At 44.5% G+C, this 16,015-nt stretch overlaps 1 protein-coding gene and 1 long non-coding RNA gene across 5 annotated transcripts in view; one reads left to right on the forward strand and one right to left on the reverse strand.

Moving 5' to 3' along the window:
• The window catches only part of FBXL17 (F-box and leucine rich repeat protein 17), a 513,866-nt gene that overhangs the window by 129,637 nt on the left and 368,214 nt on the right, over window positions 1-16,015 (reverse strand). The window lies entirely within an intron of this gene.
• LOC121819691 (uncharacterized) overlaps window positions 11,840-16,015 on the forward strand; it is an 83,980-nt gene continuing 79,804 nt past the window's right edge. The window contains exon 1 of the long non-coding RNA XR_006060051.2: window positions 11,840-12,242. This is a non-coding gene — a long non-coding RNA (uncharacterized LOC121819691). The remainder of the gene's footprint in view (window positions 12,243-16,015) is intronic.

Consider the following 16,015-nt stretch of genomic DNA (forward strand, 5'->3'; position numbering starts at 1 on the left):
AGGAAGCACAGGAACAGCGGACACCAAGGAACGGCAATGATGAACTTCTAGCAAATCGCTAGAGAAAGGCTGCAGTTGACGTCAGAGGTGGTCCAACCACAGCCTGAAAGCCAAACTCAACCACTGCTGACACGACCACAAAGCCTTACTGGAAATCAGTCACGGGCGTTTCGCTAACGAGTCGCTAAGACTGCCTTCATAAGGCAGGGGCAGCTGAGGGCAACAGAGAGTACCCGGCCTACAAAACTTAAAATGTTTCCTACCTGGCCCTTTACAAAAATAGTCTGTCCACCCTGTGGTGGAGGTCATTAAAAGCAGGAATAAATAGCTTTCCATATTTCACTAGGCACAGTGAAAGGCCCATGGGCACAGTAAACCTGAGTTATCCAGAAATGGTCAGCTTATCTGTAGTGCACTTCAGTACACACTGTTTAATAAAGCATTGAAGGATATGATGCATTGTAGACCACTTTCTAAGAGGCACCTCACTCCAGGGCTCTTGCCTGGAAAATCCCATGGACGAAGGAGCCTGGTAGGCTACAGTCCACGGGGTCGAAGAGTCGGACACAACTGAGCAACTTCACCTTCACTTTCCCCCCCAAAAATGATTATTTTTTAACCAACACAGATCAAACATTTCAGGTAACCAGAAATCTGATTATAAAGAATACCCAAATAGATGACATTTCTAAAAGAAAATCTAATATTAAAAAAAAAAACTATTTAGAAGCTGAAATCTTCGAATTATTTGCTGGCACAAGCAGGTGAGCAAAATGAAATCATTGCAGATGTACCTGCTAAAGTATTTTTTCCCCTTAAGATCAAAATTCATGTTCTAATTTCCTTCAGGTGATCCACAGTTTCTGGACTCCAGAAGCCTTGTGTTCCCTAAACTGAGCACACTGGAAACACTGATATCAGACAAGTGAATTGGCATTTTTTGAAGAACTACTGCTGTAATTTAAACTACGCCTTGATCTGCCCCCAAAGCATGCTAGAGAACCTAATTTCCATAAAACTTTCTAACCCAATTTGAACAGTATAATGTGGACAGTGGGGAATAAATGGGTTTGATCAATTATGAATTTATATGATATGTTAGTAAGCTATTCAGGCTAAGTCTTACAATTCAGTATTTTGAACACTAATGCCAAGCTACATAATTTTAAAATGGTGCATTTCAGAAAAAACTCACCAGGGCATATTTGCATATTTGGAAATCTAATTAACCCAAGCATATCTTAAAGCTTTCAAGAAAGAACATACAATAACATTTTTGTCAGCTGAATGTTTGCTTGAGGCTATGTAAGGATTTTATCATCTACTGTAAGGTAACCCTTCAGCTCCCGATTTTTACATGGGAATTACCTGTGGCCAGACAGAAGCTTTCCCCCTCTCTGGACCTGTGACTCTGGGGCTCAGCGTGAACAGGAGAACACTGGCCACCTCAAGAATGCCTCAAGTGTCTCTGGTGACTCTGCTACACAATCCAAATCCAAAACTGTTTCCTCCCTGACCTCAGATAGTGTAACACTGAGTTACACTGTTGCAGAAACTCTTGAATTAGGTGGGAAAAACAAACTACATTGCAGAAATAGCAAAACAAAGCATCCTTTCTATGTCTTTTGTGGGGGAAAAATATTTCAAAAGGAGAGAGAAGCCCAATGAGGGGTGCTGCTGAGCTGCCTCCCCAGCCGCTGCCTCCTCTGTCCTTACTGAATCTCCTCCAGTGAGGCTCTCCTCTTCCTCCAGGTCAGAAGCTGTGCCCACTGACAAAGGCGAGAGGGCAAAAAAGGAGTCAGCTCTTTGGACCTACGGTCTCCCTGCTAAAGTGAGCACATTGCCGTAGGCGCCACTCTCTCTGCAAGTCTGGCTGCGGAGCTTGATCCATGGCCAAAGCCCTACCACCTGAGATTTTCCTTTGCCTTTCTGGCCATTTACCTTGTCAGAGTGAAAAAAAGGCCTGCTGTCCTTGTGACGGCACCTCCCTAAGAATTGCTGCAAATGCAGAAGCTCAGACTGAGAAACGCTATTTGCACTCATGGCCCTCTCCTGTTTCTCCAAGTTCCCTGCAGACGCTCCCATTAGAGAAGCTGAGAGAAAAGGTAGTTCTGGAAAAAACGGAAGTCCCTTCTATCCTCATTAAGCAGGGGGCTGCATTTATGAGGAATCTTGATATGTCCAACAGAATCTCTATACACTATGTTAGAGATTTCGGGAGATGATGTAAAAAAAAGAAATTATGAACTTAATTTGCAACAATATACAGTCAGTTCTGCAATAAGGTTTGTTTCAAAATTGCAAATCTGTTCCAACAGAATCGATATATGAGGGAACAACTGGAACATAATGAAAGTTTCACGTTTGCTTATGCCAGGTTCTTGGTGAGAGAGACTAGGTGGGCGCAGAGAAGTGTACCCAGCTGAACTGGACTGTGGGGAAATCTGCAAAACACACTCGAGCAGCCTCGCACACTTCTCATCTCACTTCCTGCGTTGTGACCTGGTGGGGAGCCGCATCCCTCCTCGTCTCCCATGGCAAGTTTCCCTCCGATGTCAGGCGGCCGCCCTCCACCACTTCACCCTCTGCTGTGACCGCCACAAGTAAACTTCAGGTCCCTTTCGAGGCACAGCACCACGGTTTTTGTGGAACCTGCGTAGTGCCGTAGTATTACTATGGACTCCTTAAATATTCAAGGTGTGTAAACCATGCTGCCATTTTCAGGAAGTCCCTCTCCTTGAAAAATAGTGTGTCCCCTTGATGAAGTTTTTGAGTGTTTGCCCCAACCTCCTTTTCCTTTAAAGCTGCAATTTTCTGTGCAGCATGGTGAATTTAGAAACATGTATGTCACCTCTTAACAGAAAACTGACTGTAAATCAGATTTCATTGTCTTATTAAGTATCAAAGAAAGGGCAGAGGACAGAATCAATAACATTTCAGTTGACAAAAAGAAACAAATGCTTTTATGTATCTCGCTACATACAGGCAGTTTTCGCGATGGTCTTCAACAGTTGGTGTTTTAGAGCACAATGGACTCCCTTCTCACCACAGCCCAGTTCAGCTCAGATGGCATCTCCTCCAGCAAACTCGAGACGCTACCCTGCTCTGCAGCAGATGCATCCACCATGTCTCGTGTGTTCCCGAGCCACCCGCTCATACCTTTGGCACAGGCCCCATCACACCACACGGCAACTCTGTTTACTTAGGATTCTCATCCACTGGCCTCTGGGCTCCTGAGAGCCGTCTCCGCGCCTGTATTTGGATTCTAAGCGTGTCACGCAGTGTCCAGCACAGTGGAGATGCCCATCAAATGTTTGTGAAGGCAAGAAGAAAGGAGTGTTCGGTTATTTGTATCATTCACAGCCTTGAGCAGTGCTTTACACAGAGCAGGCACTCAACAGACATTGTTAAATGAAAGGAAACAGAAAAAAGAACTGCACTTATTCAGAGACAGGAAAAACAGTGAGCAAAGTCATCTCATGAAATCGTCAAATAAAGCCTTCCTAGTAATTAGGTAAACTTATCTTTACAGAAGAACAGGGAAGGAAGAGGACTACGATACTTTATGTTCACGACAGAACTGCTGAATTCCTCAAAATGGTAGTCTGGCTCAGTTCTACCATCAAGCAGGTCAACTCTTAAGCCTTCCAACCACGTGGGTGTTCATTCCATTCGGAAAATCTTCAAAGATTATATTCTACTGCTCGGTAACCTTCGACAATGTTTACTGACATTTTATAATCAAGAAACCCCTTCTAATGTAAAAGCAAGCCCCCCCACCCCTTGCTACTCTACACTCCCTTCTTTTTCTCATTCCTCTGTAGGGATATGCACTGGCTTGCATCCTTACGATAAACCTCTACATACTATACGACAGTTATTAAGTCATCTCTGAGCTTTCTATTTTCCTGGCTAAGCAACCAAACTCCGTTAATCTTTCCCCACATGGCTCATTTTACATTCCATTAAGCATTCCTGTTGTTTTGCTATGGACCTTTTCCAGTTTTTACACTTCCTATTAAAAGGTAGAAATTCAAAGTCAACCAAAGAGTTTAATAAAAGCTTATACAACACCAAACATAACGAAGGATTACTTTCTAACTCCCTGAGTCTGAGTATCACAGGAGCTGTGTAGCATGCTTTGCTAACAGACAACAAATTCTTACCACCTTTCCATGCCTGCTGATCCTCCTGTACGCCCTGAAACCTGGGCTGTGAGAGGGGCCTGGCACCCCGCTCTCTCTCTGTGGATGGTTGTTCAGAGGTGCCCTGGGCACATGCTACACCCTCTTTCTGCCCCAGCTTGCAGAACTAGACTTTGGGGTGTGAAGCTGCTTCCAGATGGATCTCATCTTAATTTTCTGTTGTTCTGGCCACGGAAGAGCTACACACGCCTCTGGTGGAGCAGGGCTGGCCCGCACAGTCTCGTTTCAGGGTGGGCACCGCTCTGCTGACTCACCTGGAGCTCGAGGCCCTTTTCTTACTCTCTCTGTGCTTGGACAACCTTCCTTCCTCTGCTGACAGTATAGCTCACTTTTCTTTCTTAGGAAACAACCTTGAATTTGTTCCATATTTTTGAAAGGTGATTTATATAATTCATTAAGGTCATTTCAAATTCTGGTTCTAGCTCTCCAAGCACTGCAACCCCTGTTAGCTTAGTGTAATCTCCAAACTTAGTTGGAATGCCTTTCAGTCTGTCGCCTAGGAAATCATGAGAATGCAGAATGGAATCTATTACGGGCACCAGGACGGACTCTTCGACATCTTCAATTAACAGGCCCTCACAGCTTATAGTAAGGACTTCAGAGGGTAATCCCCTTACCAAAAGGCACGTTTACCTGACCGTGATGACCTTGGGATCTACTTAGACAATAGCTTATTTATTGATAAAAGGTAGTCATTTACGGGGCGGAATCAAAGGTGACAGTGAACAGATAGTGGCTCTGTCCCTTGTTTCCCTCTGGCCTGTCGGGGTTAACATTCATCACAGAAGGAAAGTGTACCACTTTGGGTAGACGTGCAGCTTGCAAAACAGAGCAATAAAATTATAAGCAAGGTTTTACCATAATGATCTTTATTATCCTGGCTACTGTCACTGTGCAACCTAAAAACAAATCAGTACCAAATTAATTACTATCAAAAATGTAAAAGGTAAAAAGATTTTTAGGTCAGTACAAGAAACTAAAGGTAGAAATTTAGGTAACTGTGACATTGGTATTATCACAAGATCAAGTTGCTGAATGATTCAACTGTAACTAGAGAGAAGCAAAATCTAGTGAAAATAACTAAAATTAAATGCATTCAGCTAACATGATGGTTAGCTTCTAAACTTCAAACTAGATGCCCTATTATACAGTTAAGGTGAGGTGAAGTCGCTCAGTCGTGTCCGACTCTTTGCAACCCCGTGGACTGTAACCTACTAGGCTTCTCCGTCCATGGGATTCTCCAGGCAAGAATACTGGAGAGGATTGCCATTTCCTTCTCCAGGGGATCTTCCTGACCCAGGGATTGAACCCGGGTCTCCCGCATTGGAGGCAGACGCTTTAACCTCTGAGCCACCAGGGAAGTGGTTTTTAAAGAGTAACAAAATTATGTCAGTAATTGTAAAGACTTTCTTCATTGGTAATTTTTAACTGGATAAGTAAATTTAATATTCCACTCAAAAATATTTGATGCTGGAGCGATTTCCATCAGACATCATTTCTGTCACTTATTGCTACAACTGTCAAAAGACTGAAGACAATAAACAGTAATGTCCTTAAAGAGCAGTGTTCGGTCAGTTAATCACAAGCATTTACTGACTGAAAATCTGACTATTCCGTAGAACCCCTTCCTTGATTATTGCCCAGTTTCCTGTAGGTCCAGGTTCAGTTACTTTAGATGACTAGGCTGTTTCGTGCAGCTGCTGGTTAGATGTTCACAAAACTGCATGCCCAGAAACAGGTCAAGGGAGGATTACAGAAAACTACCTCACCAGACTCAGATTCGTGGAATCTGTTAACAGAAAAAGGAAACTATATGGAATAAGGAAAAAAAAGTCTGAACTGTGATGTTCGGCAAAGAGTTAGTGAGCTGACCTTGGAAGAGTGTTGTGCAAACATACAATTCTCCCCCATTGAGCTTTCTGCTGGCATATACACTCTGTCTGCATATAATGTTAATGCATCATTTATTTATATCAAAAGCCTGCCCTAGACAATCGTCCTAAAAATGCAGTAAGATAACAGTCTTTGTTCTGGGAGTAAAAGAACTTGAGAAAGTTCCCATTCTTAAAATATGCCATTTTATAAAATCAATTCTCAGATATTCAGAGTCTAGTCACTGAGCTATGGATTGCCTAAAAATGTGCTCAAATACTTCTCTTCCCTTTTTTCAGGTATCGGCTTTGACTGCTCATTAGCACATCCAGGACAAGCAGACGGGGTGACACAAATCTATCAATTTAGAAGCCTTGCCAAAAACTTACGGATATTCACTTCCCTGCAGTAATCTTATTTTTCATTACAATTCTTGAAATATGCTTAATTGACAGGTTAAGTCCGAAAGTGAGAGTCACTCAGTCCTGTCCAACTCTTTGCCACCCCATGGACTGTATCGTCCATGGAATTCTCCAGGTCAGAATACTGGAGTGGGTAGCCTTTCCCGTCTCTGGGAGATCTTCCCAACCTAGGGATCGAACCCAGGTCTCCCACATTGCAGGTCGATTCTTTACCAGCTGAGCCACAAGGGAAGCCCAAGAATACTGGAGTGGGCAGCCTCTCCCTTCTTCAGCGGATCTTGCAGACCCAGGAATTGAACCGGGGACTCGTGCATTGCAGGTGGATTCTTTACCAACTGAGCAGCCAGGGAGGGATTAAGTCTAAGGTCAGGTAAACAGACACATAAAGAAACAATATCCAACTTGCATGCTCAGTGCTCAATCACCCTGACTCTTTGAGACCCCATGGACTGCAGCCTTCCAGGCTCCTCTCAGGCTCCTCCGTCCGCGGGATTTCCCCGGCAAGAATACAGGAGCGGGTTGCCATTTCCTTCTCCAGGGGATCTTCCCGGCCTGTCTCTTGCATCTCCTGCATTGGCAGGTGAACTCTTTATCACTGAGCCACTTGTGAAGGCCATACTATACGATTTCAATTCTAATCGATCATCAACTTACGATGTATTCTTACTAAATACCATCTGACCCTTGCATTTTTTATACAGTATATAAGTGAACCTTTTTAAAATTAATACATTAAAAAAATTTTTTGGAACAATCTATTCCATTAAAAGGGCTTTCCAGGCGGCTCACTGGGTAAAGAATCTGCCTGCAATGCGGGAGACTCAGGAGATGTGGGAAGATCCCCTGGAGGAGGGCATGGCAGCCCACTCCAGTGTTCTTGCCTGGAGAATCCCATGGACGGAGGAGCCTGGTGTGCTGCAGTCCACGGGGTCACAGAGAGTCAGACACGACTGAGGACTGAGCACTCACAACTTTGCTAAAAAGAAACTGAAAAAGGTGTCACTGCCAGCGATGTGTGTGCTTTTTACTACAGTCTCTTTCATTTTAATGGCAACAGGACAGCAGAATTTGACTTACGAACTGAAACGGGTTGGATGAGCTTACTATTTTCTTAGGTAATACACAAAGCGAAAGAAAAGTGGAAGGGTAAGTTACTAAGCCGTGTGTAATAATGGGCATGTTATAAAGTGGGTGTGTGATATCACAACAAACATAAATACTAGTTTACTCCAACCCTTTGCTTTATAATACATTTAACAAATGTGAAACAGGCAATTCAGCAAAGGTCAGAGTGGTTTGTATGTCTGAATGCTGCTGATGGTGATCTTTTTGCCCTAATTTCTATATCTTTCAAATATTTGACAGTGAATAGACTATGTTTACAAGCAAATAAAAAGGTATTAATATAAAAAAGTTTAAAAGCTAAATACAACTGTGAGAAAGCTGGGAGATTTCTGCTAGCATTCTCCAAGGGATCATAGATCTTCAGATGTTATATATGGTACAATCTGACTTCTCTCAGGGCTGACACACGGCCACTTGAAAGAATCATGACTTTATTTTAAAAGTCTATCTTTACTGGTTACAAGTATAAAGAACATTTTTAAGTGCTGAGGAAGAAGAAGAATCTAAGATTCTCCATCTACAATTTTTCTTCTCATCGTTGACTTTCTCTTAAACCCATAATGAAGCTGATTTATATTAAAATGTTTGAAATACAGAGGGAAAAAGATATCTGAATTGTGCATGCTTATTTGAAGGTAAAACATAGCATTCAGCCAACAGAGTCAATGGGTAAATAGCTAATTTTAGGCAGTACTAAATAATTAACAAAAATGAAGGAAAAAAGGCCTACCCTGTCCTTCTTGGTGGCAAATGTACAAACTCAAAGACGAGGTGGGGCTGACACTGGGGGCAGGCATCTGGGGCCAGGAGCGGTCTGCCCGGGATTTCTTGCACTGGGAGTCTGGGCGTTCAGTATGACTCTTGAAGACCTCCCAGGAGGCCCTGTGGTCGAGTCCGCCTGCCGATGCCGGAGCTGCAGGAGACAGGGGTTGGACCCCTGGGTTCAGGAGATCCCCTGGAGGAGGAAACGGTAACCCCCTCCAGGATTCTTGCCTGGAAAATCCCACGGACAGGGGACAGTCTATGGGGCCTCAAAGATCCAGGCACCACTGAGCACGCACGCACAACACACGATTCCAGACAACAGTGAAGCAGCAGCCGCGGAAGGTAAGGTGCGAGCAGAACAGACACTTCACCTCAGAATGCTGTAGTGGCATTTCTCCTCTTACTCTTTGAGACACTCCATGTTATGGCAAGCAGCTGGAGCGGACAAAGAGTAAGACAGTGAAAGCGATCATGGAACAGACTTCAATGTAAGTAGACTATTTAATCTGAGGTCTGAAGCTAGAATATCTAGAAGTAAAACACCATTGATTCTAGTCTTGCTGGGGGAGAATTATAAGTATTAGAATACACTGAAAAAAAATGAGAGACAAACCCACATTCACATTCCTTGCCTTCCCTCTTTCCAAGCTCATTATCACTGGGGACTGATGGCAGAAAGGGGCTGGAAATTTCAAGGATGTTTGCTATTTAAGTACCAAATTAAAATTTAAACAATGCTTATCCCTCACCATTATAGGACAAAGAATTTTTAGTTGGATGTAGGCAGGCTAAGTCTTTATGTATTATACGAGATTCTTCACTGGAGATAATTCTTTTCAAGCAGGTTCACAAAGAATCATAATATATTGTTTAGTAAAAATGGAGTTTACTAAACTGCATATTCCAAATACATTTTTAAAATGACAAACAACTGTGGTTACTCCTGAGTTATCATTTATTTTATTTATGGGTTATCATGTATTTTCTTTGTTGTTTTGTGCTTATTTTCCAAATGGTAAGGAGTGCGCGCGCACACAGTTTAATGAGTGCCCTTATACTGCGAGGAGCTTCACGTTTACTACTCTGAATTTTCAAGGATGCTACACGGTGTGTGCTATCACCCCGGCTTCCAGATTTTTTAACACCTGAAGCCCCAAGAAAGCGAGCATTGTTTAGGTTCACACAGGCATAACTGTCAGAGATCAGACTCTTCCTTTTATTTTTTTAAAGAAAATACACTATTGAACACAGAGGTCATGCTTTTTTTAAAATAAAAAATACTGTTAGACAGAGATGAACTGCCTACTACCGCTTTGTGAGGGCATTCCGGGGCCTTTATATAACCTGGACGATACGTTATAGCTGCTGCCTGAGAGAGCTCAGCTGGACTTCAGTCACCCCAACACGCTGACAAGTTCTGCACGGACACACATACATGCATTTCTCTGGGCAGGAGGTTCGTACCTTTTATCGGATAACAATGAAATAAAGTAGTTGTTCCAGGAAGAAAGCTAGCACATAGCTTGCTTTCAATACCCTTAAGGACTATCCTTTGCATGGCTGGACTCACGAAAGCCGGCAGGGTGATGAGCAGCGGGGCTGGAGGGGCAGTGGGTCGACACCAGCAGGCAGCTGGGGCTGGGCAGGCGCAGGCTGGGGGCCCAGGCCTGCAGGCGGAGCAGGGAGGCCGTGCCTCTCCACCTCCAATGTGACCACAGTCACCCGCAGGGACGGCCACCGACGGCGTCACCGACTCCACGGACGTGAGTCTGGGTGGACTCAGGGAGCTGGCGATGGACAGAAGGCCTGGCGTGCTGCGGTCCATGGGGTCGCAGAGAATTGGACACGACTGAGCGACTGAACTGAACCCCAGGGCTTCTGATTCTGCAGGGCTGTGGTGGGTGCGACAACCTGCGTTTCTGACAAGGGTCCAGTTAATGTCGGAAAAGGAGCTACATATAAGGCTTGAGGCATAAGCTCTGGGACCCAGCGGGGTTTAAATCCTTTGTCTACTAGTTACTACTGTGGGATCGTTAACAAGTTACCTAACCTCTCTATTCCTCGGTTTTCTAATCTGTAAAGTGGAGATGATTATACTTAATGAAATTTAATAGGATAGTGCCTGTCAAGTGCTTATTCCCGTGCATGATACGTTAAGATATATAATAAAAGTGATACACAACACATACACGTACATACCTGGATTGAAGAAAATGATGTAATACTGAAACAGCTCCCATGGACAATATGTCAAATCAAAGCCAGCGGAATATGATCTAGTTTTTGTCTTTCAAATAAACAAACCCTTTCCAAGTTGTTGAGTCAAGCTAATCGTATCGCTGCTATTTCCTTAAATTTGCAGCATGTCACTCACAGCAGGCCCACCAAGGCTAAGGGAATCCATGGTAACCACACAAAGTAAATATCCACCTACCCATTAGTGCCAGCAATTATTTGGCATTTGTTATGTTAGTTAAACTGTGTAATGGGGTGTGAGAAATCAGTTTCTGCTTCCTCGACCCTTTGGAAAGATGGTTTTTCAACCCAGCGTGCCTTGTGGAGACTGCAGAGTCTGACAGCTGTGACTTCAGGCAGTGGTTCCCTCACAAGCCTCTTCCGGGAACGAGGCAGCAAACACTGTGGTCCCCTCTGAAAGAGTAAGAATCTATGATAGGGGCTTGACTGTTGATAATGACCGTTTCTATTTTGGGGCTAACAGCTAACTAAGGACTTTGTTCATCTTAACAAGAACTCGTCGTGAACCCTGAACTATCCCTCGGAGAACATTAATTTCAGATGTGTGAGATACAAGGCACACAGTGAAAGGCTTATTTTCATGCCTTTGGGTTTCAAGGAATATATCCTGTTTACTTATACTGGAGATGTACAAAGAAAAGGAAAAGAGGTTTAAAAATGAAGAAATCAATTTTAATAAGCACAGTTTTAAATGTTAATGCATCTTCATGCTCTCACAGATCCTTAACCTTAATTGTAAAGGTGTAAGAGGCCTGAAACTACACAGAAGTTTTACCTAATGAAACATTTCAACTCTATAGATATTTACTATGTCTCCTTAGTAAAATATACTGTATTAAATTCTGGAAGAGATACAAAAGCGAGTAAGTACTTGACTGTTATCAGCGAACTGCTCGTTCGAAGAAGAGATGACACACGATAGTGAGGGGGAAAGGGAAGGCATCTGAGGCGTGGGCAAGATCACAGAGACGGGACCGAGGCCTCGAATGAGAGGAGCCGGCCTGGCCTGGCTTGCAGAGCTCCTGCTGGAGGGAGGCAGGAGATGAGGTGAAAGAGGAGGCCCAGGGCTGAAAATGAGTTTTTTGGATCTGACTGGCCCATCCGCAGCGAAAGGTCATCTTAGCCAAGTCCTGACGTCATCACGGCATTTTGTTCTCTCTGTTTCTGCACCCTTGTGCAGGTCACAGACGTACCTAGGGAGACGCTGACAAGGAGCCACGGGTTGGGTTCTCTCTGTCTCTGCAGGGAGAGAGGTCTGACAAGTGGAGGAGCCCCTTGCTACAAGCAGGCGGAAGGAGGAGCGGGGGAGAGCTGCTGAGTCGGGGCAGGGAAAGCAGGAGTCAAGGCCTGACTAAGGTTTCTCTCAGCTGCTCCTCTGGACTTTACGTATCCCGCTGGTCTCCTGAACACTACCAGCTCTGCTCCAGCCAGAAGACAGCATGTGCTCTTCAGAGAAATCTGGAGTGGCAGTGGCAGCATCTACATTCAAGCATACTACAATCCGGCACCAGGCAGGGGCGTTAGACAGCAGACAAGATCCTGCTCCCTGATACTCCTGCCAGGATGGCGAAGAGAGGAAAACCAAGGAATAAACATGGTAAGTAGGAGCAAGGGTCTATTCTCCGGCCACAACCAGGGGACTTTTTCACTCTACCAGGTTGGTGGACCTCTTGCTCTCCTTTCCTTCACTGAAACCAAGAAACCAAGGCCTCCCTATAGATAAAGCTGCACTTGCCCGTAACTTTATTACAGAAATGCACAGAGACTGCACTGAGGCTGATCCTGAAAACGTTGAACCTGACCTCTTGGTCACTGTGCAGCATTTCTAAAGTAATTTTGGAGCAACACAGAGTGGAGTTCCACCTATAATGATAACTTAATGAGGAGTCATATAGTACTATTCAGGTGAGGGGAAAAAAGGCAAAAATGAACCCTGAGCACAAGGGAATGTGTTTTGAGTACATTCAAACACACGTATTCTTAAAGTCATCCCTCTGAGTTAAAGTCAAAGAGATTCTCATCTTTAACTGGTTTGGAGATGATACATAGATGAAATTTTCTTTCATGCATAAACACAAAGGCTTAAAACGATACCTGTACAGTGAGTACATCAGGGCACACTTTACAGAATTAGAGTATAGGGCCATCAATATTGACCTTATTTACACAAAAATATTTTATATTAGGATGTCAAGGAAATGTACAGGTTCACATAAAGACTAAGTCCTTCAACATTCAGTAACAGGACGATGAAGTGGCTGCTCTGTTTATAATCCTTTCATTCAAAGCACTGATGAGCAAAACACACGGCAATGAACTTGCCACGAACACAACACTTCTATTTAAAAACGCAACTTTTCTCTGTTGAGAACCAGAGGAAAATGCATCCATAGTCTCAGGGTGGTACACTGGCTACATTTCATTTATGCAGATTTTACATTAATAGATAGGACCCATCGACAAGGGTTCTATAAACCATTTCAGTGAGCATACATCCTGATTATAATGTCACGTTAAGAAATGGACTGCAATCTGTCTTCGTGTCATACTTAATAGATTTCTAGTAAATAGCCCACAAGTGCGCCTTCTAACAGGTGATGAATTACATTACTGCCCTGTTGTACTTTCCTAATGAAGGGTCTGGCAGGATTTCCATTATAATCAAGACTCTTCACAGGGAGGGAACAGAAGCAGGGGTTGCATGTTCCCACGGGCTCCGTCAGGCTCCGCTACCAGCTGGGGTCTTGGGGGACAAACCTCTGAGGCCTGACTCAGAACTAAGTGTGGGATGCCGGCTGTGTAATTATTAGTCACGGCCATTTTCACCAAGTCATGCCCTTTCTCTCCTCACTTTCTCGCCCTCTCTCGGCCTCTGCGTCTCCCCTTCTCAAGAGCATCCTAGTCCTTGTCACCAGGGGTGGACAGGATGACCCCTCTTTGATGCCATCTCCTTTCCCACTCTGGGTGCTGGCCCGCTGTTTGCTCTGGGAGAAATCTGGCCACCCTGCACCTGAGCTGCAGAGTCAGCCTTCTTCGCCTTTTGAACAACAATGAAGGGACTTCCTAGTCAAAGCCAACACCAAGATGGCCGCTTGAGAGGGAAATGGGGTTGATGGGGACCCTCTCCACACAAGAAACATGAATTACCAAAACATTCAGAGGATGAAACTACAGCCTCTAAGGCCCACAGCCAAGCAGTGCTTCTGACGGTAAGTGTCAGAACAGCTAAGCCCAAAGAAAAGGGCAGCGCTGCGGAGGGCTGGGAGCTGAGCCTGCAAGCTCCCCACGTTCTTCTGCGTGGATGCCTCACCTCCCACCCGTGTCAACACAGATCAGAAATGGAAATGGGCAGGACGGGGCAGCACAGGGAAGAGCAAATGCTGAGGGGAGCCCAAGAGAAAGGGGAAGGCGCCGCGATGAAGCAGGCGATCAGAAAGCTGAGGGCCTGAAGGGAGGCCAGCTCTGCCCCTCACACACCAGCAGCTGTTAAAAGCCTTGCTGCTTCCATCACAGGCACAGCGCATCGTCTCATGAGCAAGGACAACCCTGCAGTTTGTACACATGACGCTTTTCATTCTCGGTTTCCCCCCTGATGAGCTGGTTGCATCAGACTGGACAAGTCACCGGGGAAAATAACACTATTAACTACCCAGGGCTATTAGGAAGGTGCTGGGGTATTTCAGACATTTCCAAGGAGCCACACTCACATTTCCATCCCCTATTATGAAATCTCAAGTTATTTAATTCTGTAAATTTGTAACATAAGGTATACTTCCTTCTTATGTTTACAAAATTCAGTAATAGTATATTGAGTATTAACAACTGAGCATACATTGTTGCAGTAACAATATTAACAGAAGTCCACTCCCCCATTCTATGAGGTCTCCAGAGGTACTCAATTCAGTTCAGTTCAGTTGCTCAGTCCTGTCCAACTCTTTGCGACCCCATGAATTGCAGCACGCCAGGCCTCCCTGTCCATCACCAACTCCCGGAGTTCACTTAGACTCACGTCCATCGAGTCCGTGATGCCATCCAGCCATCTCATCCTCGGTTGTCCCCTTCTCCTCCTGCCCCCAATCTCTCCCAGCATCAGAGTCTTTTCAAATGAGTCAACTCTTCACATGAGGTGGCCAAAGTACTGGAGCTTCAGCTTTAGCATCATTCCTTCCAAAGAAATCCCAGGGTTGATCTCCTTCAGAATGGACTGGTTGGATCTCCTTGCGGTCCAAGGGACTCTCAAGAGTCTCCTCCAACACCACAGTTCAAACGCATCAATTCTTCGGCGCTCAGCCTTCTTCACAGTCCAACTCTCACATCCATACATGACCACAGGAAAAACCATAGCCTTGACTAGATGGACCTTAGTTGGTAAAGTAATGTCTCTGCTTTTGAATATACTATCTAGGTTGGTCATAACTTTCCTTCCAAGGAGTAAGCGTCTTTTAATTTCATGGCTGCAGTCACCATCTGCAGTGATTTTGGAGCCCCCAAAAATAAAGTCTGACACTGTTTCCCCATCTATTTCCCATGGAGTGATGGGACCGGATGCCATGATCTTCGTTTTCTGAATGTTGAGCTTTAAGTCAACTTTTTAACTCTCCTCTTTCACTTTCATCAAGAGGCTTTTAGCTCCTCTTCACTTTCTGCCATAAGGGTGGTGTCATCTGCGTATCTGAGGTTATTGATATTTCTCCTGGCAATCTTGATTCCAGCTTGTGTTTCTTCCAGCCCAGCGTTTCTCATGATGTACTCTGCAGAGAACTTAAATAAGCAGGGTGACAATATACAGCCTTGACGTACTCCTTTTCCTATTTGGAACCAGTCTGTTGTTCTATGTCCAGTTCTAACTGTTGCTTCCTGATCTGCATATAGATTCCTCAAGAGACAGGTTAGGTGGTCTGGTATTCTCATCTCTTTCAGAATTTTCCACAGTTTATTGTGATCCACACAGTCAAAGGCTTTGGCATGGTCAATAAAGCAGAAATAGACGTTTTTCTGGAACTCTCTTGCTTTTTCCATGATCCAGTGGATGTTGGCAATTTGATGTCTGGTTCCTCTGCCTTTTCTAAGACCAGCTTGAACATCAGGGAATTCACGGTTCACGTATTGCTGAAGCCTGGCTTGGAGAATTTTGAGCATTACTTTACCAGTGTGTGAGACGATAGAGGAAAGCAGCCACGCGACTTCAGCTCCCAGGTGCCCGTGAGCTCCTGGCAGCCACTTGCTGTAAAACACTGCATTCTTCTCTAATGACCAATCCCTTTGCTCAAACCCAGGCAAGATTGTCTTACCTGCACCAAAACAGCCTAAAACTGTTGAGTTAAAGTTAAATAAAAATTTTAAATGGCTGACACACCGTCTATCAGATCA

Source organism: Ovis aries, chromosome 5 (assembly GCF_016772045.2).
Source record: "Ovis aries strain OAR_USU_Benz2616 breed Rambouillet chromosome 5, ARS-UI_Ramb_v3.0, whole genome shotgun sequence".
In the NCBI taxonomy this organism is placed as follows: Eukaryota; Metazoa; Chordata; class Mammalia; order Artiodactyla; family Bovidae; genus Ovis; species Ovis aries.